This window comes from Thermobia domestica, chromosome 5, assembly GCF_964235325.1.
Source record: "Thermobia domestica chromosome 5, izTheDome1.hap1.1, whole genome shotgun sequence".
Classification (NCBI taxonomy): domain Eukaryota; kingdom Metazoa; phylum Arthropoda; class Insecta; order Zygentoma; family Lepismatidae; genus Thermobia; species Thermobia domestica.
Genome location: NC_137458.1, coordinates 23,766,274 through 23,793,154, shown reverse-complemented (window position 1 = coordinate 23,793,154; position 26,881 = coordinate 23,766,274). Strand labels below are relative to the sequence as shown.

The window sequence follows — 26,881 nt, the reverse complement described above, 5'->3', positions numbered from 1 at the left end:
TGGCGACTTCTCTCCAGTACATTGTACTTCTTTATTATTATTATTATGAAAAGTATTTTTTTTCGTTTTCTTTCAATACGACGCGTAACGTTAGCAATTGACGGCGTGGCAGAGTGAGGAGCATTTACTTTTTCTTTTTCTTTTTCCTTTAACCAATAAAGTAGCATTTTGTAAGTACAAGGAAAATATTATTTCACCATATGTTTATAATGCATAAAAAATGGAAATGTTCAAATCACTTGTAAAGCCTTTCAATATTCCATGTGGAAGCGCGGTGGCTCAGTGGTAGAGTGTTCACCTCTGGTGCTTGGGGTCCCGGGTTCGATCCCAGCCCCGCCAAGTGAACTTTGTGGTGGACAAACACCGTGCTTGTGGGTTTTCTCGGGGTTCTCCCGTTTCCTCCCGCTTTCTCCATTCCATCATTTCACTCATTTCTCATCATCACCGTCTCCTTTAGCCTAACCGGCATAATCGTGGGACGCTAAACTCAAAGATTTCATTTCATTTTTCAATGTTCCATGTTAACTAGCAACAGAATGTAACCTACTCCATAAATATATTGATATTTGTAGTTACTGTATATTATTGTTGTCACAGTTCTGCAAAAAATGTTCTTGACGCTTCGTATCTATGTCTGTGAACAGTGTGCGAATTACAAGAGGGATTAGGGGGAAATCTCTTTCGGTAATACTGGATGTATGCTATAACCAGCGGTGTCACTTCAGACTTCGCTTGAGGGGGGCAAGAGCATCACCAATATAAGACTTTCACGTTTTGCACTAGTAGACAATCGATTAAAGAGTTTAGTTGCAACTGCCCCTCCTGCTCTCCCTAATTGACGCTCCTCCAAAGATGATTTAGAAAGGAGCCCTAGAGATATCAAATTTATTGTGAATACTTGTGAATTTTATTACTTTAGCAAGTTACAATTTATTATTTTATATTGTATGCTATAATTTCTTTAGTTAATTGTGTCAAAAATGTTATCCGTCTTTTTCGCTATCCGGGCCACAATGTGGTGTTAATGTAAGTGGCAGTTAGTACTTATGTACGTGGCGCTGCCCTCTGTGAGATCACTACAAGGGAAACAACGCTTGAATGTCTTCGCAACAAGTTTGTTTCTTAGCAGTAACGCTAACCATATTCTGCACCGAGTAGCACCATCCATTTCCTGCCATCAAAATCTACTTTGAATTTCTCGTTGGCATTCTTCTTTTCATATACACGTTTCTTAAATTCTTACTTTCCCACAGGTGGTACTTCAGATTTCAAGCATAGTGAAGAGCATTGAGAATACATATCAATACATCAGTTACGAGGATGAGGAAGGAATGGATAGTACGCTTATTCAAGCAGCATTCTTTGCAGCTGGATTTAAAAAAAGAAGAAACCTGTCATAGGCAAAAGGTGAGTTTCGTATCCTTGATATTCAACAATAATATCCGTCCTAAAATAATAAACGTTTTTTCTGTGTAAGCTCAATAATTATATACAGGGTTATTTAAGCATTTACGATTTGATTTAGATTTCTGGGCTCTCGGCATCTAAGGCCATTTAGCCCGTCACGTTTGAGGAATAACGTCTATCAGCAAGCACACTATCCGGGGAAATGGGCGGAAGAAAGGATTGGGGAAAGAAGGAAGCGGTCTGGGACCTATAAATTAGGTACCACTCCGACATTTGCCTGGTGTGAATGAGGAAAACCCAGGAAAAAGTCATTCAGGATGGCTACCCTGAAAAAGGGTTTTTACACTTTTTTGACACAGTGGCCCACAGGGTGATTTAAAATGCATATAGAAATATGTATATATTATTTCATCTAAAAGTGATAGACTCTGGTAAAAACAGTAAAACTGATAATGTAGAACTTACATATGTGAGACAGCCAACCATCGTTATTCTTTAAGATATTAACGGACCGTCTCCATTAACAAATTCGGCTAGAATAACCGCACTAGCTGTCTATTGGACGAAAATAGAATTCAAAAACTCGCTTACATGTATGGGATATAATGTGTACAGGTAGTCATCGTTAAAGTCGCTGTTACGCATTAAGATGTTAACGGATTGGCTCCACTAACGAACTCGATAAGATTTGGACTATAGATAGCCAACATTAGAGTTACCGTTACCCATTAAGATGTTAACGGGTTGAAAACATTAACGAACTCGATGGGCTATGGGCTATATAGATAGTCACTCTTAGAATTACCGTTACCCATTAAGATGTTGAAGGTTTGACTCCATTAACGAACTCGATAGGATATTGGCCATAGATAGCCACCGTTAGAATTACCGTTATCCATTAAGATGTTAACGGATTGACTCCATTAACGAACTCGATGGGCTATGGACTATAGATAGCCACCGTTAGAAATACCGTTATCCATTAAGACGTTAACGGATTGAGTTCATTAATGACGTGGACCGAGATAATTGTTCTATCTAAACAAAATAATTAAAAATCGCTTCCGTTCACGATATTGTACGGAATAGCGGATATACGTAGGTCTACGTACTAAATACACAATATTATAATTCTCACTGTGTGATCCTAATAAAAAGAGAACAAGACAAAATATTTTTCGAAGACAAAGAAATGACTACAAAGTTTTTGAAAACAATACTGATGAAGAACTAAAGTTTATTGACTTATAGATTATTTATTATTGCTACCTTTTTATTTTAATTAGAAGCCGGTAAAGTTCAATCATCTAATTTATTTGTTGCCTTCTTAAATACCTGCTTAGACAGTGTTTATTCCTTTCTAACAATATATTTTAAACACTCAGTTAGCGAATTTATGTCCCGATAATGTTTATTTTCAATTTAATACAAACTTGACAATATTCTACATTGAAACTATAATGGAACAAAATAATGTATAATTAAAGTAATGAAATAAGGCGGTTTTGTACCTTAACTCAGGCCCGTATCCAGGGGGGTCTAGGAGGCCGGGACCCCCCTAACTTCAGCCGCCCCCTCCCTACATTTTTGGGCTGGCTACCGGCTTGCCTTAACTATATATAAAACTACATGAACTGACATAAGATAAAGGGTTACTTATGGTTGATATAGAAAGTTGAAATTTGGTATGATTGTAGCTTCCCGCAACTCACCTACAGGAAAATTGACAAAAGTGCATATTTTTTTTTAATTTTTAGAGGGTCTAAAGGGGAATGAAGAAATTCGCCATGTTATTTAAATGCACATTTGTTTTCGGACCTATAATCTCACAATTTAGGGACTTGGAATCAAAACTTGAAATTCAGTATATTTGCACGTCTTCGGTAGCGTTATCTATCTAAATCACTGAAAGTAAAAATTACCAAAAATAGAGTGGTTTTATGAGTAATTGAGGGGTTTAGGGCAACAGTAGTCTAATCCACATCTTTAAAAATGAAGGAAAGTGAAGGTAAACTTAAACACGTGTTTTTTTTTTCTACAATATAATAAAAGGAAGCACAAGTGGTTGAATGTGTCATACATTGTACATACATATATTGTACAAAAAACGACGTGTTTAAGTTTAACTTGATTTTTCTCCATTTTTAAAAATGTGGGTTAGACCACTGTTGCGCTAACCCCCCTCAATTGAAAAATCTTCCCTGTGTTATTTATATGGCACATGTAAACCCCAAAATGTTTAGGCACTTCCGGCAGGATTAGAATGTTGAAATTTGGTATGATTGTAGCCTTCCAGGATTAACCCACAGGAAAATTGCTGAAACTGAATATTTTTGGATATAGAGGGTCAAAGGGGGATGAAGAAATTCTTCTTATTTAAATGGATGTTTTATTGGGATACAAAATCTTATCTTTTACGTAGTTGAAATTGGAAAAATGAAATGAAATCTTTCAGTTTTACGTCCCACGGTTATGCCGGTTAGGCTAAAGGAGACGGTGATGATGAGTAATGAATGAAATGGTGGAATGAAGAAAGTGGGAGGAAACGGGAGAACCCCGGGAAAACCTACGCACACGGTGTTTATCCACCACAAAGTTCACTTGGCGGAGGCTGGGATCGAACCCAGGATCCCAAGCACCAGAGGTGAACGCTCTACCACTGAGCCACCGCGGCCCCATAGTTGAAACTGGAAAAGAAACTTGAAAGTCAGTAGAGTTGTGCGTTTAAGAGGTGTGAGGCCGTAGACCGAGAAAATGCGGTGCTCTGGGGAGAAGGATGCAGTTAGCCAAGCTATACCTAATATACAACGGCCTTATATTACAATGGTACTAGCTGAACCTGGGCTTTCTACACAGCGCAGCGTTCACATATGAGCATGAATCCCCTTGTCATTTCCCACATCTGTACATGGCCCTTTTGCAATGAGCACTTGCAGGGTCATTGCTATTTTTGTATATATTTACATATATTAAAAAGTAATTTAATATTGATATTATTTCTTTTATTTAATTAATAAATATATAATTAGTAGTTAGTACCAGCGCTGGTAAAAACATGGTAATTACTTATTAATCATTTATATAGATATACATATATATTTCCTTTTTGATCATTTTGTGTATTGTTGGTGTATATATATATATATATATATATATATATATATATATATATATATATATATATATATATGTGTGTGTGTGTGTGTGTGTGTGTGTGTGTGCTTAATTTGAAAATTATCTTTTACAGCTTTAAAAAAAATGATTCCAATTAGGCTAAAGTTTTGTTTTTCGTAGCTAGCTAGTTTAGTTTGAAACACTGCTAAGCAGAACGACAGCTCTTCCGTTGTTGCGGAGTGGGGGGGGGGTTGTAAAATCATATATAAGAGAGAAGGGAAATAGCAGAGAGATGGTAGATTCTTTCAAGCAGTTGAGATGGAATTTTCTTTCAGGAGGAATTTCCGTGCTTCTGAGGTCTCGTTTCCTTCGCAACATTTTTTTAAAGTCAGTAGCAAGGGTGCAGCCCAGAAGATGGTTGTGGCTTAGGACCACAATTTTAGACTTGTATTAGAGGAATACGAATCGGAATATTTAAATTCAGGTTGTATGTCCTTGGAGTTTAAATTAAGGATAGGTGTTCGATCCCTGGCTAAGAAATTTGTGGAACATGAAATTTAGTAGGAATTATTAGATCTTTTGGAGACAACGTCCATTTTGGGGCGCTGGTTGTTACATGAGTTTTGATTGAATTTTAGAGAAGACCGTTGCTATGGCAACTGGAGCCGAATAAGTTATTTTTTTAACAATTAGTTGTGTTTGATTAGCTGGATTAGAAATTTTTACACAGCTGATTACTCACGTAAGGGGGAGACAGGCTGTGGGATTTGAGATTGTTTCCTATTACCGAGCCTAGAATGAAGGGGATATATTCCTAGATGAAAGAAATTTCCCTTTTTTCCTGATTAATGATTAATAGCTAGTTTATTTTCCTGAAGGTTTGTCCAATAAAGATCATTACCTGCATTAGAGATTTTAGGCCAGACAGTGCTCAAAATGTTGGGGCTGTCTTTAGAGGTTTATGATGGCTTGTACGAGAACGCATATTCAGAACCTCTTTTAGAGAAACTCTTAGTTATTCTTGGATTGAATACTTCCGGACTGAAGCAAGCAGAATTTAAGGCATTAAGTAGGCGGTGACCTTTAGTTCTAAGAGATGAACCACATTTTTTAAGTAACTCAACAATTAGAGGACTCAATTTTACTAATTAAGGAACTTTTAATTCAACTAGAGAATAGTCTTTCTTTTTTCTTTCTTTGGTTTCCTGAATAAAATTTGGTCTAATTTTAAAGCCTAATTTATATAAAATTCCCTGAACCTTGGGTATTATGATTAAGTTAATTTTGTTTAGCTAATTACCCTAGACAATTAGCAAACATATTTTATTTATATTATGTAATCGTCTCTTGAGATTAAGTCTCAGGTTTTGATACGAAGAGGAAGAAGATGGGAAATTGCACTTTACAGACACAAGTAAAAGACGTCTTGATAAAAGTCGTAGGGGGAACCATAAAGAGGAGATTTTTTCGATTGTCTGTTCAATATCTCGCAACTTCCAGTTGGAGCTTCTAATTCATGTATGACCAGTGTTTTCTTCCTTTTTGCATGCAGTATGTAATAAGTAAATACATTACATACACAATGTCAGTGATATGTGGTGTTCACTGGGTAATACGAGCTCATCCGTGGCTAAGCGGTTAGCGTACGCGCCTTTGGCGTGGAAGACCTAGGTTCCATTCCCGGCGGGAGCTCATGTGGTTCGGATTCCACGTTAATCCGTAGGTCCACGTCTCATACAGTCTCGCTGCTGAACGGGACGTTAAACTCATAATCAACTTAACTCCCTGGGTAATACACTCCAAACAATAAAGATTCATCTTAGACTGGAAAAATGATTATTTTTCGTTTTTCTTTATCATTTGGCCATGAAACAAACGCCTGGTAGATATACAATCCCTATATACGATTGTGTTGTGTTGGAATACGTATAACTCACAGGATATGTTGGTTTACTTTTTAATATTTCAATACTTCCGGTGTACTCCTAAAAATGTAATAAGGAAATAATGACCATGTTGTTTAAATATTCAATTAGAACTGGACAATCTACAAAAAAATTTGGAATCGACTAGTGAAAACTTCACGTTTTTAGTGTTTGTGGTTTTCGAGATCTCATTGTCGAAACATTGGAGAAAAACATATATACTTTTCTTTGGAGACAATCACATATACGTAGCATTTTAATATATATATATATATATATATATATATATATATATATATATATATATATATATATATATATATATATATATATGCAATGGTGTTTATTGTGTAACAGTTGTCTTACATCAATTTTTATTTAATTTTGATTTTACTTAATTTCATATGGACTTATTGAAAACTTTGTGAATATTATTTTAAAAACTTGTTATAATGTATGAATAGATTAAAAAAAGACAAGGGAACATTAAATACAGTACTCTTTATTTTTTCTTCAAGCATTAAAAGCCCTTTTCATTCTTGTACTCTTCCTTTCATAAACGGAAACTCTACCTTTTGTTATCTTGAGGAACAGAAATTTCTTACCTGCCCGCTCATGCTTCGTGCTCTTTCTCAGATGCTCACACACGAAGGACAGTTTAAAGATAAGGCTTACGAAGCTTTTAACATTATGTTATTAAAACAAGAAATTGAATAAATGTGTGAATTATAATTCCAACAGATGTGCAAAAGACATGTCTCCGTCAGCAATGCTCCAAATAAGCGCCTGAGAAGATTTTAGTAAGTCCATGCTAGGACACTAAAATTCACGTAATGGACTAACAAACTCCACGACATTGTATCAAGAAATTTTTAGTAAAAAATTGTGAAATCCAAAAAAAAAAGCACGTACTTCGGAAACAGACGGTACATTACCGTAATAGGGACGGTGAGAACAAGAAAAATCCAGGACGCAACAAACCGTTTAGCAGATCGGAGGAAGAGGAAGAATTCCGAAAATAGTTTAGAGGCGTGTTCATGCATTCTGGAAAAATTGTAACTTGCAATTTCAAGGTAGTCGAAGGAAACACACACACTTGTACAGTCTACCACCGCAAGAATTCCGCGAAACATACACCTAAACTTAGTTCCACTCACACTTCTATTCAAATTACAGTGCCAACTTCAGTTAAATTTTTAGCTAATACAAATCTTAACGATTGGAAGGCTAGAGGCACTCACAGCCATAGTGACTATCTGCAGTAATACTGATCGCAAGGACAATCTTATATTCAATCTTCTTTATCCACGACATAACAGACAGCTGTAAAGTCATATATGAATCGCTGATTTGAGAAATGTCTTAAGTCAATAATATCACTAATGACGTAAGTTGACGATTTGTGACGCTTCTTAAGCCAGGGACACTTGTTTCAGCTCGATATTGCGCGAATCATTAACATGACTTCTGACATGTCACAACCTAACGGTGTAGCTCCCCTTCAAGAATCAAAGATGCATATAAACTAATTTTCGACATAAGACTGACATATAGCTGACGTATGACGATTCTCAAATCAGCGATTCATATGTAGATATAGAAAGATATTTTTGTGTGCTATCTATTGGTACGGCAATTACGAATAATAGACTGAGCTATCATAATCACTATGGTAATTCTATACCAACTCATTTGTATCATCAGAGATTCCTGAAAATTATTAACATTATCGAAATCAGATACATGTACTTCAGCACCGCAGCACACCGTGATTCTCGTCCTTTTGTATATCTTGCTTGTCTTCAAAGCGGCTAAAAATGTCTGAGGGATACTGCTGACTTTTAATGTGTTGAATTTCAAAATTGTAATCCGCCAAGAATTTTTATAACGACTAAATTTCCCGACTTTGGCCGGTTGGGTACTGAGTGAAGCCAAACTTTTGAGGCCTTTGTTGCCATGTTGAGGCCTTTGTCTCTCTTTTGGTAAAACGTCAACAACAATAGGAAACAACACGTTCCTGATTAGTTTTATTATCATAGCAAGCCAATATGCCGCCTGCGAAGGTGGACGATGCATCTGAATATGCTCGGATTTCCAATGATGGATCAAAATGAAACAAAGATGGAGCTTGTATCATATCCGTCTTAAGTTTTTTAAAGAGCTCCATCATGCTGTATTGCCCATTTAAATTTTGAATTTTTGTCCAAAAGAATTTGAAAGGGTTCCACTTTTTCCGTAAAATCTTTAATATGTGTTCTTAAATAAGAGCATAGTCCCAGGAAACTCTTCAAGTTCCGTTTAGAGGTTGGTTTCTTAAATTTTCGTATTTTGTTGGCAATTTTAGGTGATATTTTGATCTCCTTTCCATTTTAGGTGATTTCTCCTGTGAATCCTAAAACTTCTAATTCCGAGTATAATAGATGGGTCTTGTTCGGGTTTGCTCTAAAATCGTGTTTTCTTAACCTTTTAAAGAGCAATTCCAAGTCCGACAGTTGTTATTTCCAATTTTGCTCCCTACAACGAAATCATCCGCAAAGGATGTTACGCGCGGTGGTAGACCCTCTAAAACCCTGCGTACAGCTATACTTAGGACAGCGGCGGACGAAGTGTGTCCCATTACGCAGCGTTGAAACTTATACACCTTTCTAGTATGATTAAGCTCAAAAGTCATGTATTTTTTACTTTTGGGATGCAATAATAGTTGAAAATAACTAGACTTTATGTCAATATCGAAATACAAGATTTGCCTCTAAGTACATGTAAAATGTCTTCTGTGGACTGAAACGGGATGCTCAAATATTGTGTAAATTTATTGGAAGCCTGTAAATTCAAAACTAGGCGGAACTCTGAACTATTTGGTTTCTTCACTATGAGAAGTGGCGAGGAATAGGAACTGTCACTAGTCTCTTTAATAATATTAGAGTCTAAAAGTTGTTTAATTTGTAAATCAATCTGCGGTCTAACTGCCAATGGAATGGGAGGTGATCTCTGATGAAAAAAGGCTCCTTTTCTATCCTTATCTCAGTGGTGCCCACCCCCCCTCATGTCGATGACGCACCCCCCCTCAATTGCCTATCTGTAGGTGTTCTTCCATGAAAAAAAAATCTTTTCGATTAAATTTTACACCCTCTCAAACATATTTATATAGATTTTTAACCCCCCCCAAATATTTCAATGACGCAGTTTGCGTCATAGCCCCCCCTTGTGGGCACCCCTGCTTATCTTATGCACATAACCACGAAAGTAGACTATGTCAGTTGGTGTATAAGAAAAGATATCCCTGTATCTAAAAAGTAGATCATGTACAGCTTTTTTCTGTTGACTCGTTAAATTTGGATTGATGTCGAATAACTTAACATCAAAGAGTGACTTGGTCTCTTCTAGCCTACTTTGAATTTCTTGTTCAGTTCTATAAAATGTTTCGTCACTTTCTTAACCTTTCTGGTAATCACCCTGTAAATCTATTTCTTGAACATTCTCTTCAGCATTTGCAATTGGTGTGTTCTTTACTAACGTTACTGGCCTACTAGTAGGATTTGATATTAATAAAGTGAAATTATTCCTAGGTACTCTAGTAGGCAACGTTTGTAGTCCGTATTTGTCCAGCAAATTTTCTAATGGAGAGATGAAAAAATATTCATTATCCTTTTGCCGATTTTTGACATTAATTGGTAAAAAGAAATGTGACCTGGCTGGCATAGTAATCTTTCTAGTTGTAAAAACATCAGCCGACTTGTACTGTTTTATTGTATGCATGGCGCTGGCAGAAAATTTTTCCTGAGTAGTAACTTCAATTGAATACTGCAGAGGCCGTGGTTTCTTGTATACTGACAACATGTTATTCTCTAAGTCAATTTTGGTCTGTAATCGATTTAGAATATCTTCACCGAACTAACTAACTCTATGGCCTATGGAACCCGGAGGTTCAGTGCCGCGTTCACAAAAGCTCTCCACTGACTTCTATCCTTAGCTAATTGCATCCAGTTTCTACTTTGTATTCCTATCTCTGCGAGATCCTTCTTAATATTGTCCTCCCATCTGCGCCTAGGTCTTCCTAATGGTCGTTTTCCTATGGGTCTACCAGTCAAGACTTTGAAAGCGTTTCTATTTTCTTCCATTCTAGCTACATGACCTGCCCACCTAAGCCTCCTAGACTTGACGACCCTAACAATGTTGGGTAAACCGTATAAACTATGTAGTTCCTCGTTATGAATATCTTCACCGAATAAAGGCAAAAAAAATCTCCATGCTCTAAAATTCTGAAATAATGAGAAAATGGTTTTGAGCCAATCCTGAACTTAATCAAAGCTATATAGCGTAAATTTACGACAGAATTCTCAATTCCTCGTAGATTAGTGCTAAAAGAAATCAATTTTGTGTTTGGAGGAAGCCAATTTTTAGGCCATAGACTCAATGAACTGCCAGTGTCAATTATTACAGGATATTTTTCTTTATTAATCGTTACATTAATTAATAATTTATGTTCCTGATTTAACATTTTAATGTTCTCCCTTGTATCTGATAACGGAGCCACTGCATAAAGTGATGTATTTACGAATTTTTGATGTTCACTTCTTTCCTGATTTTCGGCCCTCAGAACATGTTCTTGAGAGGGTTTGTCCTAGGCGTTTCCCTGCTGATTGTTCTTATAGCATGTACTGGAAGAACGACCTTTTTTATAGCATGTGCCGCATACTGTAACTGTTTCCCGGCCTAGAATTACTATTATTATTGTTATTATTATTTTTAGAACTTTTCTTATTTCCATTTCTCTGTCGATTTTGATTACCACTATTTGTATTTTTCGACCTATAATTATTACGGCCACCTCTCCTAAGTTGTGAGTTCTTTATAGCATTTTGAGCTACAAACAGAGATAGTTCAGCCATTTGATTTGCTAATTTAGTGAAATCTGATTAATTATTTCCTAGAATTACTAGATGTGCTAGGCGCGGGAGGTTAGGGAGGGGATTCGGATTAGCAACTTGGGGGAAAGGATTTGGAGGTATCTGATTTTGTGATGCACCCTGTAGCTATAGTGCTGGAGGTGTAGGAAAAATTGGGGCTGGTTGCTGGTATTGATTCCAATTAGATGTTGGATTACATAATGGATAATCAGTTGTTGTTGATGCACAGGGAAGGAAGCGCCAGCGATTGCTGATGAGTGTAAATTGCTGACTGGTGAATTCTGATCGACAGTGAATAAATTGCCTGTTGTAATTCCATGTAATCACGTTTCTTCATTAGGTCATTTGCTTTCTCCAAATTATGTAAATGTGTTTCTAAGGCGTGAACAGTTGTAAATGTTTCTAACGCTATCTTTTGCAAAAAAAAGTTTTCTTTAAACCTAAGGATAAATAATATATTTTCTGCTCCTCGGTGGCCTGAGGCAGAACTTGTCTAATGACCCTCAATTTTCTGAGAAAATACGCATCCATTGGCTCGTTTTCACCTTGTTGGACCTGAAAAATTTCAAATTCCGCCCGACTTGCCGGTAATTTTGTTCTTTTCAATTCAACTAATTTATCTTTTAATTGTTCATAATTAAGCGCATCTAATTGGTTCTGGGCCTTTAACTGTAGGACTAAATCAAGTACTACATCTTGTAAGTACATAGGTAATAGTTCTTTCTTTCTCTGCTCATTCCAAGAATGCAACAATGCAAGATGGTCGAAAAGCATAAAAAATCTATCGGGGTCATCTGTAACGTGTCCCGAATACTTAGTAGGGTGGGCCGAAAACGGCCGAAAAAATTTTTTTTAGAAAATTAAGATTGAGTACCGTGCAAAACTTGTATAATATTATATTATGTTTCCTCACCAAAACAGAGCCGGATTAAAAGATATTTAACCGGGAACCGGGGGCCCCAAAGAACGTTAATTTTGAAAAAAAAATGTAGCCAGCAATGAAAACATTATTAAAATATATTTTTTAGAAAGTTGAGTTTGAGTACCATGCAAAAGTTGTATAATATTACGTTATGTTTTTTCACCAAAATAGAGCCGGATAAAAAGATATTTAACCGGGCCCCGGGGGCCCGAAAGAACACTAATTTTAAAAAAAGTAGCCAGCAATGAAAATATTATTAAAGTATATTTTTTAGAAAGTAAAGTTTCAGTACCGTGCAAAAGTTGTATAATGTTATATTATGATTCCTCAGCAAAACAGAGCTGGATTAAAAGATATTTAACCGGGCCCCGGGGGCCCCAAAAAACGTTAATTTTGAAAAAAAAAATAATTGCAAGTAGTGAAAATACTGAATTTTTTTAGAAAGTTTGAGTACCATGCAAAAGTTGTATAATATTATGTTTCTTCACTAAAATAGAGCCGAATAAAAAGATATTTAACCGGGCCCCGGGGGCCCCAAGAACGTTAATTTAAAAAAAAATAGTTGTGAATAGTGAAAATATTATTGAAATATATTTTTTTTTAGAAAGTTAAGTTTGAGTACCGTGCAAAATTTATAATGTCATGTTTCCTTACCAAAACAGAGCCGGATAAAAAGATATTTACCCGCGCCCCGGGAGCCCAAAAGAACGTTAATGCTGAAAAAATATGGTTGTGAGTAATGAAAATATTATTGAAATATTTGTTTTCAGAAAATTAAGTTTGAGTACCGTGCAAAAGTTGTATAATGCTATGTTTCTTCCCCAAAAGAGAGGCAGATAAAAATATTTCACCAGGCCCTGCGGGTCCGAAAAGTGTTATTATTTTTTTTAAATATATATACCATTATTTTAAGTATGTATAGAAAATTGGTTAATATTCCTAATACTTTAACTTGACCCCAGGATTTTAAATGTTCTGATCTGATGTGCAGCTCTTCGCCTGATTGGTGTTTAGTAGATATAATAGTACGGACACAAATACATAAGGTAAGGTTGAAAAATTGACCAACAAACACCAAACCAGCGCAGAACTCACCACGTGGAGATGGCTACACAGCGAAATCCTCCCACCCACCCTCCTCTTACTTAAAGCTCCTTAGCGGAATCTTGGAACAAAATATTGAGATTTATATCCGAAGCTTGGTAAATACTTTCGTGCTTCCAGTTTTGCGCGATTATAACCGTCTCGTGCAACTACCGCATACTTCTGAAGAAGGCTCTGTCACTACCTTTAGACACCTCTCCAAAGCCTGTGTGTGGAAGGGGAACGTGACAAACTGAAACCTCCTCCTTTCCACAATCATTTCGGTTGGTTTTTCTATTGATACGTTAGCCGAAATTGGAGATTTCGTTACTATTACTTCTGACCAATCGATCAAATCGATATAATCCTCATATTCTTCAGTGCTTTGCCTACTGCAATTGTCAAGTAGAACTATAGTTTGGTATTTTCGGCCATCGAAATAGAGACATTTAAAATTAGTAGCTTTACACTGTAGACGGTTTCTTTTTCTTTTTCTTTTTTGCTAGTTTCCCACGGATTTTGTTTTTATCTACTACCTTGTCTTGGTTAGTTTTGTTCAGTAAATTCATATCTTCTAAAACAGCGGATACAATTTTAGCAGCCGACCTATTCGATAACTACTCAACCCTGAATATCTTTTAAAAAAAATTTCGGCCCACCCTAATACTTAGTGAAGTGTGGTATATTAAAAGAAGGGCGCGAACTCTGCTCCATATTTGTACCGTCCACCGGGAAAGTGTTCTTTAAATTTTTGCGGTGCTCATTTGTTTAGGGCTCACTATTGTTTATTTAGATTTTATCCTCTAAACGATAGGTCCATGCGAACTCTCCATCGTCTGAATCCGGGGTGGAAGCGCTTAGTGTATGTTCCAAGTACGGGATTGAGGCTAACGATTGTAACCCTTTTGTAATTGGTACCGCAACATCATAATCGATCTGTGTGTCATGCTTTCTTTTGAGCCTATGGGTTTCTGCTTCATCTACATTGCAACTCGTCATTTGTCTCTGATTTCTCTGATCTAATATGAGCTCCCACTCCAAACGCGGTATATGATTTGATTTACCACACTTACAGGTTAATCTACCGCAGCATTTGCAAGAGAAAATATCACATAACTTCCGAGCACCGTTCTTAAATTTCTTTAATTTGGCTCTTAATGGGGTATATCTCATTTCTTAATGGGATCGTTTTGCATTTTGAGTTGTAATTCAAAATCATATGCTTAATTCGAAGCCAAGACAATACAGGAAGAGAGGCTCGCAGCCATATTGTTTCTAGTTTATTTGAATTCAGCAATGTAAGCGCCGCCTTCGGAAAGCCAGTGTTATGTATTTTGCATCCAGATGCGAAAAAGTGATATTCTCTTAACCCTTATCCGGGCAACCGGGGCCTCCCAGGCCCAGTAGCTTATTTTGTTTTTTTAATTTCTCAATATCTATCTTTAGTCGAAGTTAACGTAATGAACATATCGAGTTGGTAAGGCTAATAAAGTTGGTAAGGCCCCAGTTGCCGTGTACATTACAAAATAGCTTGCCCGGATAAGGGTTAAAGTTTGAGAGTTCTGAGGTGGGCTCAACACGAAGGTTTTTCGTGTGTTAATATGGTAGTTATAAAAGTTAGTTAAGCTCTTAATAGCTATTTGCGTAGATTAAAACCATGTTCTTCATGTTTTATGTATTAATAGTATTGTCTGGTAAAATGTTCTTATTACCTAAAATAATTTTATTTGAACAAAAAATTAGGAACTTTAGGGGCCCGGGGGCCCGGTTAAATATTGTTTTAAAATCAACATATTTGACATGGCTTCATTTCGTACCAATGCACAACTTTTGATAACTACTCAACCCTGAACATCTTAAAAAAATTTTTCGGCCCACCCTAATACTTAGTGAAGTGTGGTATATTAAAAGAAGGGCGCGAACTCTGCTCCATATTTGTACCGTCCACCGGGAAAGTGTTCTTCCCTGTTCTAGTTTGAGGCATGCACTAAAATAAAGTCAAGTCCGATTCACTAATTGTACACTTAAGAAAATCACATACCTTAAAAAATAGTTCACTTTTAAGTTAATAAAAATACTGTCCGGTAGGGGAGTATTCAGATCAATACTGAGCCGGTCAAAGCATCTATTATGTAAAACTTTGTCTTATATAGGTTTTGTGAGTAGACCATTTAATAAAAAGAGCGTCCGGAATCGACTCCCACTACCAGTTTTATTATAAAAGCTTCAACTATAAAAGTATTTTCACAAAATACTGTACAAATTAATCTGTCTAGAATCAAGGGTTAGTTATAGGTGGTCTTTGATCGTAAGGTCGCAGACAGGATCTCCAACAGAGCCCCGTAGTAGGCTAAGCGGAGTGGAATTAAGGAACCAATACTCCGTAGCAAGCAGAGACGGGTTAAGTTGCCAACAGAGCCCCGTAGCCGGTTACGCGGCTGGGATTAGGATTCCCAAACAGAGCCCCGTAGCAGGCTAAGCCAGGAGATAGGATAGGCGTAATCCCGTAGCAGACTAGAGGCCTGGGATTAGGTTACTCCAAAAGTCCCGTAGCAGACTAGAGGAGGGTCATCAGAAAACTGGTGTCGAGTTGTCTTCGTCCATCCAATTTATAGGGTCCTTTGGGTGGCGGTGGCGCTACTGCTCCGATGTCGCCTTCTGCTCCGTAGGCCAAATCAATATATTTGTACGAGTCAAAAGACGCCGAACTCCGATGTCCGTGTATTTGAGAATGTAAAGTTAGGAATCCAAATAAACTTGGTAGGAGAATGTTGTTTAATATTTCGTTATTGCTATTTATATAGAACTATGTGCCATGGTAAATCAGACACGATATTCTGCTCGAATACATCATATAGATAGATTATATTTGAATTATGCTAAGCAAAGCCACAATTAACTGATCATCCTGGTTTTTCTGACCAATAGAGAAATCAGGGTTCATGCGCAAGGACGATCACAACTGAAGATCATACCCCACTACCACAACATGGAAAAGCACGGAAAACTACATTTATATAGTGTCTAGCAAAATTAATTAAATCAGACGTCATTGCATTATTTACTGTGTCTAAATAGTAATGATATTCTCTGTGTTTGCATGTCTGTATTTATATACATATATTCGTCTATTTTCTGCATTTGATATAATTTGCAAATATATGATAAGATAATGATTTTGTTCGTATCTGAGCGTATGTATGTCTTGTAAGTATATTATTTTATTTGTAATAATAAAAATGTAGATTCAAGCTTGAATGTGTAATAAGATTGAGTGATAGTTGAAAGAGACTAGAAGCCGGAAGCTGGTTCAATTTCATTCTTTTTTTTTTTTTTTTTTTTTTACTAGGCTATCCAACTTTCTGAATTTCTCAGTAACTTTCCGTTCATTCAAAGTCATGACTTATTTCGCTTAGTTTATTTACTTCACTTATTTTGATTGAATTTGCCCATTCTAATCCTCACTACTTAAAATCAAAATCCTACGTCACCACTAAAATAAAATTTTTAAAAAATATATCACTTAATCAAAACTCGTTATCTTTTGAGTATGACGAATAATGCAAATAGCTATTGGTCAATGCAAAATTGGTTAATTAATTATCTATCGGCACTTTGGACTATAAAATTGTTGTACATAATAAATTAAACTTGAGATTTTTAGGACATGCTATGGACATCAATGTCATTGCTTCGTATATATATATGCCATACCAATTTCAGAAATTTGTTGTTCTGTAGAGTTATCCAAGCCATAGGACAAAAAAGAGAAAAAGTGTGAATTATTTTTTAAATGCTAAGGTCCCTGTAACAAATTCAAAACTTCCTAGTTTTCGTTATACCAGATTTGTTTTTGAATCATTTTTTTTTTAATTTTCTTTTTATATTTATAATTAAAGCTTCTATTTACTGTTAATCCAACCTTGTGATCATTTTCCTTCACAAACAAGTTGCTATCTCCCTGTCTTCAGCCTCTTCATTCACCAATTCGTCCCTTCATCATCTGTCTGATATGAGTCAAAGTTGCATAAAGAATTTCCAACGCTAATTTATATACAACGATACGAGTAAGATGTAAATGGTTCAGCAGTCTTAAAATTGCATGGTTCTGTGTCACTGAGAAAATTGTTTAACAAACTTACAGCTACGCACTAGAAAACCCACAAAGTTACCGAAATATTGAAACTTGAATAATTCGTATACTCGTATAGGTCTACGTTAAAAAGTCAAACTGTACTATCTTGACCTTATAACCTAGCAACCAACGTTTCGGAATTTTTATTACTCACTAACCGTCTCTTGATTGACGTTTTACAAAAATAAATACCTTAACTACACACATAGAACAAAATATTCCAGGAATATGCCGTTTAGATCCACTTTGAATATCCCAGATTTGGTGTAAAACCGAGCAGTGGTTCTCACCTTATTTTCTTTTGCGGCACTCTTAATATCCTTACCTTTGTTTCCAGGCTCACAAGTAATCCTGAGTGATCATCGAAACTTCCCAAGAGAAGAAATCAAAAGCAGTATCTTCGAAAAAGTACAATCATCAAGACTTTTCTGCTAGTTTGTGCCAACAACCTTCAGCACTTTTCCCATAGTGCGAAAAGCTAATTACATCACGAGAATTTTCAACCGTGTGCTCATGTTAGCAAACTGCTGACAATTATTTTTTTTAGACTCGTGATTCTGATCAGTCATCGAGTTCTGTGCCGTGTACTCCTGTTGATAATTACTAAAATAAATGCATTTGTAGCATGTAGGGGAAAGAAGCCATTTATCCAATACAGACGCTTCCATATTTGCATTAGGCAACGAAATAATCAATACGTAATACACAAATTTATTGCGCGAAATGTGGAATGATGACAGTTTTCTGTCCAGAGAGAGTTTTGAGCTTCTAAGTTTGTGACCACAAGTTTAACGTGAAAATATTTGTGTCCCTACCGGGTATCGAACCCGAAACTCTTTGGAAAATGGATAATGTGGAACAATACATCTTCTCTTTTCTGTGTTTTTGGCTTAGCGTGAGTCATGACTGCCTCACTATCCTAACTTATAATTCCACTTTAAACATCATCATTAAAACTAGCAGGTCTTTTCCATTCGGTTAGATTTCTCCATTTTAAGAATTGATCCTACACTCAATTAAAAGACAGAAAGGAACTGATTTCAGATTTGAGTTAGTGACCTTGATTGTTGGTAGTCTAAAACTGAATAAAGTTCAGTTTATTCATTTAGGACCTATGACCACACAGTCACCTCAATGAAAACAGTTAGAAAGAAACTATTTTATCTTGTTTCAGTGATTCCATTTATTGAGAAGTTTGTTCTTGTGGCTCTAATGTTGATATAAATAAATAAATAGCATAGGAAAACCACAGAGTGGCTCTAGGTTACACAATTAAATAGTTCCTCCCAGGTTTTACAGTGAGCCGAAGCCCACGTTCAAACCTCGTAGAAGTCTTAATTTTAACATAGTGGTTCGGATCTAAGTTTACCAGAATCTGTAGAAGTCGTCCTCAGAAGCTCGTAGATTCCTTAAAGAGATAATACTGTAATTAATTAATTAATTAGGGTGGGAAGAGATTGGCGATAATACAAGATGACTACATACAATTCCCATATAAACTCTAATAGGGGGAAATATGGAGTTAACATTGACTGTTCCTAAGAATTTAAGTGTGAAAGGGTCAGAACACAAAGGTATTTAAAGAAATGTATCACCTGAACTGATCGAGGATATAAGAGGGAGAGCGCGAGCGATTAAAGTCTCACCACTTTCATATAAAAAAGAATTTTAGAATATTAAACTGAAAACCCATGGAAAAGAAATTCTGCCTTCTTTCTACGACACAATTTAGTCCCTTTAAGTGGCTTATTATTCCCGTAGAGATTTTGAACTTGCTGTGGGCATGATTGTAGAGATAGTGAACTTGCTATCTGGATCTGATTTTGGTTATCTCTGTTCATACTCACACTTTCTTTTTACCCTTCTGAATATATTTCAAGAACGTACAGTCACGAAAGGAAAGTATTCTTCAGTTGACAAGATTTCTTTTCTTAATAACTCAACAATAAATCAACGTATTAGAGTATCGACTTTGGCACGTTGTCAAGTTATAACTATTCAAAGGATAACAACAAAAAGATCCAAATTAATTCATTTGTTCCCGAGTTATTTGCAAAAGAAAATTTGTCAACTGTCAAATACTTTCTTTTCCGTGTGTACATCCCATGCTGTGATCAGAATAGTGAGAAGTAACTTCCATATGACAAATAGTTGCAGACAAATACACGACACACACACTTAGGTATTGCCTTTACACAATTTACTTAATTTGTAATTAACATTTACATATAATATACCGACGTCCTGTCAACACACACCACATCTCAGATGTTATCTCTTAAACATAATAAATACCAATATCTTGAAATGATTGTATGGATACATGCACAACTGGTTTACTTTATTGTAATTATTCTATATAATTATTCATGCATTGAGGAAAAATTGGGATTCCTTGTACGTAATTAATGATGTAGATGAAGGTGTTACTTATTTTTATTCAGAATTGTACAAGGTACTTGATGAATGCGCACCAAAAAAGGTTAAGAGTAAACGTTCCTACCCTCCTTGGTTCACTGTTGAAATAAAAAAAAATAAAGAAAAAAGATTGCATTAGACGTAAATTTAGAAAATCTAAGCGTTACTCTGGTTACATGCACTTTGTAGATATTAGGAAACAAATTAAGTGTAGCATTCAATTAGCTTTTCAAAATTATAATTATCAGGTAGAAGCGAATATTGCTAATGACCCTAAGGAATTTTGGAATTACATAAATAATAGAAGATGCTCGAAAGTTAATATGAATCAATCTGTACTTGAGTATAACGACGAAAAAATTATTGATACTAAGTTAAAATGTGAAGCTTTTGCTACACACTTTCAATCTGTTTATAGTTGTGAACCATCTAATATAGATCTACATGAAATATGTTCTATTGAAATTCCTTCAACTGTACATATAATCAGCGGCGTGCCGTCAAGGGGACTAGGGGACTAGGCTAGTCCCCTGGCATTTTAATTAAAGTATTTTGTTATAAATATATACCAAAGAAAACGAAAACATTGTTTGTATTTCTCTATTTTCGTAAAATAACACTTCAATTGTTCTGACAGAACTATAGTCAGCGCCCGTGTGCTGGGTGCGACAGCGAAGTGGAGATCGGAAACGCTCGGGTTTTAATCGGCTTTTCTCGGGGAAGGGAACAGGGTCCAGCCAGCTAGTCCTCATATTATGTTGTCTAAGCTCTAAGCACGGGCGTTCTGTCGTAAACGAATTTAATGCTCGTTTGCTTTTTACAGTTAATAGTTTCAACGCTATTAAATTTTCAGTATTAATCTTGACACTTTAAGAAATCTAGTGAAGTGTGAACTTTTTAGATTATCAATATATTTTGCAAATGACTCAAACAATAAAGTATGGAAGGGGACTCGTTTGAGAAATCGAGTCCCTTGCAGCAAAGCGATGGCGCAAGCAGTGATATTACTTGAATTGGTATAGGGGACAGTACGGGTGGGGATCGGCCGTTTCAGTCTTGTGTTCTGGACCATTGGATTTCTTAATTTTCAAGAAATGCAACAAATAATAACCAGTGGTAGAACAACTCCAAGCATTTCCATTTAGACAAAAATGAAAGATTATGTACATAATATCAAAACGGATTATTTTGCTTCTTCGAAATAGTTAACTGCATGTAAGACAAGAAACAAACTGTATTGCTGGCCTTGTATTCTGTTCCACATAGAAAAGGACGTGTGGAAGAATGATGGCTTTTGTAACATGAACAATTTTCACAAATCCAAGTTGCGCCAAGAAAAATGTTATTCACACCTGTCCACAATAACTAAATTGAAAACTTTCTGGAAACCAAAATTGATTTTCAATTGAGCAAGCAATGCAGAAGTTAATTCAAACCGAGAACTAATGAACCGATTGATTTATTCCTCTTGTTTTATGGCTAAACAAGAGCTATCATTTAGAAGTCATAACAAACAGGAAGATTCTGTCAATTAGGGAAATTATATTGAAGTAATTCAGTTACTTTCTAAGTACGACACTAAATGGACTTGCAGGGGCGCCTGAAGAAAATTTTCTAGGGAGGGGCCCATCTCCATGGTTGCTATGTTGCGTCTGGGCGTCTGGCGTCGGGCGCCCATGCTGACTTGTAATCTTCACAGCATGGAGTGTTTAAAGGAACATCAAACAGAATTAAGAATTATATTAATAAATGTGTTGGTGAGTAATTCTGGATAAAATTAAGTCAGAAATAAACAATACACTTCTTACAGCAATAATGTTGGACAAAACTACGGACATTGCAAAGATCTCTCAACATTCAATCGGTACGTGAAAGACAGCAATTCATGAAAGATTTATTTGTTTTGCAGATGTTACTAGTGATTGCACTGCGACTGCTCGAAGTGAGCATGCTTTCGAAGTTCTCTCTCATTTTAATTGTAAGCAAAAGCTTGTAGCACTAGGCTATGGACGGAGCTGTCATATTTTCTGGACATTTGAACGGTTTACAATTTTTTGTGAAATGGTGTTTGAGTGCACTCACCATACACTGCTATGCTCACAGACTCAATCTCGTTGTTCCACAGTCTGTTAATCACATCAAGGAATGTAAAATATTTTTTAGAATAAGTGTCATTCCAAATTTCTTTTCATATTCATCGAAACGCAGTAACGCGCTTGCTGAATCAGAAGTAACTAAGCGATTTCCAACGGTTGCCAATATAAGATGGAAGTACAATTCCAGAATTGTGAATGCAGTAAATGAAAATCAAATAAAACTCTTACGGTGTTCTGAGAACATTGTAGAAGATTCAGATAATTGCGACACCGAAGCTTTCATGACTACAAAAAAGAAAAAAAGAAAAAATGTGTGTTATCATTGAAGGATTTCGATTTTGCATTTCTACTAAAAGTTTTCAGTCATTTTTTTCGTGCACGGATATACTATTCAACATTCTTTAAAGTAAAACCTTGGATGTGAAATATTGCATCCAAAAAGTACAAAAGATGGTATCTCACTTAGAAATGCAAGAAACGATTTTGAAGACTTATAGAAAAGTAGAATTGGATGACAACGGGAACCTTCTAATAAAAGACTTAAAGTAGATGACTCAACAGATTCAGTAATTAAATACGTGCGTCTCTTCATTGACATTATTGATACTGTGATTTCAAGATCTCAGTGAGTTACAATTTCTTGAGCTGTTAGATTTAAAGAACTTTCAGTGTTTGAAATCTCAATTTCCTGATTGCTTGTTTAAATCAATTTACGGGAGGGTTTTTTTTTTTTTTACATTTAACAATTTGCAGAGTGAATTAATATAGGTTTACAGACTCTTAGATTTTTCAAATAAAACTGTGACTGAAATTATCTATTTCTTGAAAGAAAGAGGCTTGGTAGAAGAAGTGTTTACAGAAACATATAAATTGTGTTATTTGGTGTCAACAGTACTACTCAGGACCTCCACTCTACAGCACACATTCTCTTCGAACCTAGTCCCCTGTGAGAAAAGTCACGGCACGCCACTGCATATAATGGTTTTAGACAAGATCCGCGAAGCTGAAGTTGGAGAAACAATAGACAAAATGAAAAGTAAAAGATCGTTTGGCCATGATAGTATACCGTCCTATAATTTTAGGGGTTGTAAAGAATATTTTATTAAACCATTGACTTATTTGTTAACTTGTCTTTGACTCAATGTAAATTTCCTACGAAATTTAAAATATCAGCGGTTTGCCCGGTTCCTAAGGTTAATCCGGTAAGATTAATACAAGATCACAGACCAATAAATCTAATATCATCTCCTGTTAAAATATTCGAAGCAATCATTTATAAACATATGTTTAATCATGTATCTACGAATTTATCGGATTCTCAATATGGCTTCAGACGCAATAGATCAACTATTTCAAATTTGCTGACTATAAATCAAGTAATTAATGACTATTTTAATAAAAGGTCTCAAGTAGATGTAGTATATACAGATTTTAAACGTGCTTTTGATTTGGTTAATCATGGGGTATTTAGTAAACTGAGAACGTTTGGTATATCGCAAGAACTGGTCAAATTGTTTCAATCATATTTGAATGAAAGAATTCAATATGTTATTTTTAATAATATTAAATCTAAGGAATTCACAGTGCATTCTGGGGTACCTCAAGGATCAAATTCGGGTCCTTTACTCTTCCTTATTATGATAAATGATCTACCCAAAATGTTTCAATATAGTTCATGCTTAATATTTGCAGATGATACCAAATTATACAAAGAAATCCGCACGGAAAGTGATTGTATTAAATTACAAACAGATGTTAATAGGCTTAATGAGTGGTGTAGCAGAAATAAATTTCAGTTGAATATTTCAAAATGTTATGTAATGACTTTTACTCTTAATAAATCACGCACAATATTTGAATATACTATTGGAAATCAGACGTTAGAAAGAAAGGAAATAATAAGAGATTTAGGTGTTTGGTTTGATATTAATTTGAAATTTGAACATCATATAAATATAATAACTAACCAAGCTTTTAGAATGTTGGGTTTCATTAAGAAGTCAAGTCGTTATTTTAAAAATCGAGGGACTATTTTATCGTTGTATAATGCATTTGTTCGAAATGAAATCTTTGAGTTTTACGTCCCACGATTATGCCGGTTAGGCTAAAGGAGACGGTGATGATGAATAATGAATGAAATGGTGGAATGAAGAAAGTGGGAGGAAACGGGAGAACCCCGAGAAAACCCACGCACACGGTGCTTGTCCACCACAAGATTCACTTGGCGGGGGCTGGGATCGAACCCGGGACCCCAAGCACCAGAGGTGAACGCTCTACCACTTTTTTTTTAACTTCCTGACTTATTTCCTACTACAACCACTTTTCAGGACTACTAGACACGACAGGGACACGAACACAGAAACATCGAGGACAGTTAAAATTCCACCCTTGCTACTACAGAGGGACTCGAACCCCCAATGGGCTTCACCTAACGATCATCAGCCTAACGCCTCAGACCGCTCGGCTACACCCACCGGCACCACTGAGCCACCGCGGCCCCCTGCATTTGTTCGATTGAAATTAGAATATGCATCTATTGTTTGGGATCCATTTTATCAGTGTAGGAAACAGCAAATAGAGAAAGTTCAAAATAAGTTATTGAGATATACTGCGTATAAAATATATGGTATTCAAACTCGTTATGTTCCTTATGATGAACTTTTTAAAAAATTCAAATTATTCTCACTTGAAAATAGGAGATTTATACAGCGAGTACTATATCTTAAAAAAATTAATCGATAACAAGGAAGATAACGCATTCTTATTAAGTAGATTACCATTTTATTGTCCTCGGCAAAATCTGAGAGGTCTTTTATATGCCTGAAAACAGAATAAATGTGAACAGGAATTCACCACTGTGTAAATTATGTTGAGTCTATGGGATTGGATTTATTTCAGTATGAATTTAAGACCTTTAAGCGAAAGTGTTTTCAGTTACTAAATGATAAATTGTAGAATATTTTTTGTACAACATATGTAAAGAGAAAAAAGATTTATAGTACTATTTCGTGTTACCAATGTTAATTCCATATTTGGAGTTGGGTTGCATATCCTTCGATAATGATGTATAAACTTTGTACTTTGTAATTGCCTTTGGGTGTAAAGTACAAATAAATTATTATTATTATTATTATTATTATTATTATTATTATTATTATTATTATTATTATTATTATTATTATTATTATTATTATTATTATTATTATTATTATTATTACATACTAAAAAATGTTTGTTCCAAACGTGAACTCACAATTACAAGTTCCGCGCTTTACCACTGAGCTAACATGCATACCTCTGCCAACCTTCTTTCGAAGAAATTTAATTGCATATCCAAGACGATGATATTTAAATCCATTTCAAAGGCTGTTGTTTTTTTCTCCTTTGATTTTTTATTCTACAGTGGATACAAGAACTATGTTTGCTGTCTTCCCTTCCATTGGAAATGTTCTTTTACGTATGAAAATGTAGGTGACGAAACCAGGACGTGCTCAACAAATGCATAGTTTCGAAATACTGTATCATTACTCATTTCAATGAATGTTACTTTTTTCTACAATTAATAACATTTCAACCTGTCTTATGGCACTTAAAAGAGGAAAAACACATGGGCATAATAACTTTTCCTAACTGTGGAAGATGGGCTTCAGGTTAGAAACTGGCAACATTGATTTACTATTTCCGAAGCTATCCGAAGTTGCACGTAGAAAAGTTTCAGCTCAACACAGCCTTATCAACTATCTCGAGTAGACTATACGTTCCTAATGTGTTTCGAACTTTTAAACTGTGTATGTTTCTACTACAAAGTACTTATAACTACTTTGTTTTTTCTAGGGTGTCTTGGATCGTGGAAAGCCATACGTTATTGATGTAGTTGCATACAAGGACTGGCTCAGAAACTTTCAAGGAAATTGGTCGGCCATTATCACTGGCTATGATGAAGAAGGCACAAAGATTTTGTGTGTAACTATCGACTTTTCCATAGTCTATAAAGGTTCTGGATAGTAAGCAAGAAGGACCTCAAGTTTCCTGACGCTTTCTGTGGGCGGGAAAAAATTTACGGCTACGCATGAGTATGAGTATGATTATACCTCTACATTTACACTGGAGAAAGATTCCCGCGCTTCATTAGTTTACGCGGGAAAAAATAAGGTTCAATACTTTTTGGGCACTCCGCACATACCTTGACTTCTAATATATATAAATGTACTTCGATATGAGCGAAGTCTAAACATTGCTAACTTAAAAATTCCACATAAAATTTCAATATATATTTGCTTTATGATTGTAGCCACTTATCTTCAAATTTTGTCTGCTTTTTAAATAAAATATTTTTTTAAATACAAACAAGGGTTTCTATTACAGTTATTTATTTATTTATTTTTAATATTTATGAGTGAACAACTCTCTGCGGCAAGTTCCGTCTTTTCGCGTTTTAAAAGAATTTTCACATTTGTTCAATTGATATTTCTGATAAATTGAAATAAAAACAAAATAAATATAAGATTATTTGTTATTTCACCGATCTCATAGTAATTATAAGTTGCACCCCCAAAATAATAAGACAGTCGATGAGGAGTATGGAGTAATTATCTGAGTGAACGGACTTATATTATTGCACTAGGTTTAATGATCCAATAAAGTTTGTACACAATGCTGCTAAGAAGCTTTAGACAACATAAGATTTAATTCTTAAAAACAAATCTTGAGGAAACAAAAATAATATAAAATTTTCATAAATGATGGCGACAGGAATCGAACTTTAAACCTTTCTGGAGCGCATCTCTTATCATACAACAATAAGTTCAATACGAGAAGAATGCAAAGAGTGCCACTAAATCCGTGTACGCTGTTTGGAGAGGGAAGAATGTTTG

At 35.5% G+C, this 26,881-nt stretch overlaps 1 long non-coding RNA gene across 1 annotated transcript in view; it reads left to right on the top strand.

The window, feature by feature from the left end:
• The window catches only part of LOC145684606 (uncharacterized), a 32,287-nt gene extending 5,953 nt beyond the window's left edge, over positions 1 to 26,334 (top strand). The window contains exons 2-3 of the long non-coding RNA XR_014131337.1: positions 1,254 to 1,407; positions 25,842 to 26,334. This is a non-coding gene — a long non-coding RNA (uncharacterized LOC145684606). The remainder of the gene's footprint in view (positions 1 to 1,253; positions 1,408 to 25,841) is intronic.
• Positions 26,335 to 26,881: the final 547 nt, after the last annotated feature.